We start from the raw sequence: 3,214 nt of genomic DNA on the forward strand, positions 1-3,214 counted from the left end.
TGTTACTGCAGCATGTGTAGCCCATCCTTACTGGATACATTTTGAATATTCACATATTTGATCTCCATTTACTTAAGCAGTATAGTCTCTCTCAGACTGCCTGGCTGAAACAACTTGGAGCCACAGAAGGACTCGAGAGGGCCCTGCCTGAGCAAAATGGTACTTTTCATATTTATTTAGTAAGGAGACAGAATGAATGAAGTGAATAAGTAGAAGAGTTGAATGAAGGAAATCCTTAATTCCTACTTATAAATCTATTCGTAGGCCTGAAGAAAGTGCCTTCAAGATGTTTCCAGGCTCTTTGATATGAGGAAATAGCACCATGACCTCACTGCCAGACTTTCTGCACATTTATTAATTCCCTGAATACTTCATTCATTTCAGGGGTAAGTGGCTGGGGCCAGGCCAGGGCCAAAAGGTCAGATGACAACTTCAGGCCAAGCAAACGCATCCTGTGACCAGAAAGATGGACCAGGGCAGGAAAGGGAAGAAAACCAGTGGTGGCTTTTGAGCAAGCCTGGGATGCCTGGTCCCCAGAGGGATGAGAGGGATGTGAATTCTCCAAAGATTCAATCCCCCAGAAAAACAGTGATCGAGGCTGTGAGGACTTCATCAAATGATTCCAAAGCTCTGATGAAAGAATAAACATCCTAGAACAGTCATAAACATTAATTTAAAAACATAAGGAGAATGGACGTGGTCATTTTATTTTAAAGGGTTTTAGAAAGCTAACATAATTACAACAGTGTATTACTGACACAGGACTAGATAAAACAATGTAAAAAACCACAGACTCCAAAGACGGGTCCAAATATACATATATATACATATATATCTTATATATGCATGATAAAAGATAGAAATAGAATACCCAAATTGTAGGAGAATAATGAATTGTTCGATTAGTAATGCTGAATTAAAAAGTTAAGCATTTGGAAGAAAAACGAAATCAGATTCTTTCAGTTATATATAAAAATCAAAATCAGAAGAAAATATAAGTAATGATTTATGTAGTCTTAGAAGGGAAAAGAGCTAAGACTATCAGAGAAGAAAATCCAAATAAAATATTGATATATCTACACAAAAAAATATATAAAACATCTCTGCCAAAAAGTAAAACACAACATAAAGTCAAAATTAAAAGTCTGATTTATTTGCAAAGTACACAACAGATAAATCAATAAGAAAATTAATATCTAAGTAGAAAAAATGGGATAAGTAAGAATGAGAAGAGGGAATTCATAAAAGAAGAAATACTGATGGCCAATAGTACGGAAACATGAAAAAATGCACAATCTTAGTAGTAATTAAAGAAACTCAAATTAATCAGTAATAAGTATCCAAAATCTATGAGCTATATAGTTAAAGCTATAGTCAGAGGAAAATACACTTTACTTTTGTTATTAAAAATTTAAAAACCATAAAAAAGTGTGCTGAAAATAATTGAATTGAGTGTTCATCTTTTTAAAACAAATTTTAAAAACAACAAAAAATAAAGGCCAAAACAAATAAATATAAATATAATATTTCTTCAGGCCTACGAATAGGTTTATAAGTAGGAATTAAGGATTTCCTTCATTCAACTCTTCTACTTCCAATGCAATATAAATATATGTACGCCTTAAACTTATACAGTGCTATATGTCAGTTATATCTCAACAAAAATGGAAGAAAAAATATACAGAGTGAAGCAGGACGCCCTTCACCTCATGAAGGGTCTACAAGGAAAGGAGAAGCCTGGCTTCCTGGTTCTAGGCCCTCCTGCAAAAGTGAGGGGGAGGCAGAAAGCAGCTATGGTGACTATATTTCTTAGGGCATATTTCTTAGGGCATATTTCTTAGGGCATATTTCTTAAGGCATATTTCTTGATTCACTGGGTGCAGAGTGGAGCTGAGAGCCTATGACTTTGGCTAGCATTCCAGGCAATTCTGCGGGTCGCTGCTCTGAGAGCTGCATGAGGTGGCATAAGCGCTGTGCTTGCCAGGACAGGGCAGGCTGGATTTGGGGTCGGCGGCGGCTGGCCCAGCCCAAGGCGTTTGTTAGGCTAATAAATGGTTACTTGCATTTCACTGCTTTTGAGCATGACACTTGTATTTGCTTGGACAAACCACGGGTCCATAGTTGGAGATACTGTTCTCCTCCCCACACAGGTTGCCACCAGGGCTAAGAACATCCCATCCAGGTGGACCCCCGCCCTGAGATCCTCCTCGTTTCCCAGCACCCCACCAGCCACTTCAGGTTAGGAGGACAGCATCAATTTTCAATGTCCACTTCCCGGCATCTCCAGCCCACACTCCATGATAATGTTCAATCCCTTCCTCGTTAATGAGAAAAGAAAAGAAAAAAAAAATATCCCTGATTCCTGGCAGGTTCTAAAGCATAGTTCACTTACACAATAATGAGCAAACAACCTTGACAGCGATGAGCAAACTGTGAACCCTGGTTCCCGCACACCTCTGACAGCCAGAGAAGGGAGGCAGGCTGGTCCTGGGCAGGAAGGGGATTTCAGGAGTGTGAATGCTAGGCCTTCAGCTGGTACCCCAAACCCCTGTCCTCTGGCTTGGGCATGGCTAAAAGTGAGAACAGTAGAGCTGGAAGACTCCAAAGAAAGACTGTCCTGTGGGAACAAGGCCTTGCCGTACCAGGATCCAGAATCCAGGCCAGAGCCCGGGCCTTGTATGTTGCGAGTTTTGGTAGTTATTTTCATTCTAGTACAGGAAGCAAATTGCAATCACATTGGTTGTATCTATACCTTCACGGGAGACTGTTGACTTACAGACATAATTTAAACTCAAAGTCCCCATCTCAAGAGCAGGGTGTGTTTGTCATTCTAACTCACTCAGTCTGACTTTCTATGGAACTGAGAAATTGGTGATAAGTGTTCAGGGCACAATGAGTTTGGAAAAAATTGGCAGGTAACAAAAACGGAAGACAGTTCTCGGATCCTGCAGCTTTGCCCCTGAAATGGGCCCTGCAGGTCTGCATCTGTGTGTGATCATTGATTCATCCAGCTTTAAAAGGGAGAAGCCATTACTGACCAATTTACAGATAGGGAAACTGAGGCCCAGGGAGCCAGCATGCCATGGCAAAGACTCCTATTCCATGAGAACAAACAACGGGGCTCAAGAAGTTGCTCAGAGTCCTTAAGTCCCGAGGGAAATGTGCTGCCCGAGGCCCCTGAGGTCTGTCCTTGGAGCACCTGGCTTCATTAGGT

The sequence above is a fragment of the Eschrichtius robustus genome, chromosome 7 (assembly GCF_028021215.1).
Source record: "Eschrichtius robustus isolate mEscRob2 chromosome 7, mEscRob2.pri, whole genome shotgun sequence".
NCBI classification, from domain to species: domain Eukaryota; kingdom Metazoa; phylum Chordata; class Mammalia; order Artiodactyla; family Eschrichtiidae; genus Eschrichtius; species Eschrichtius robustus.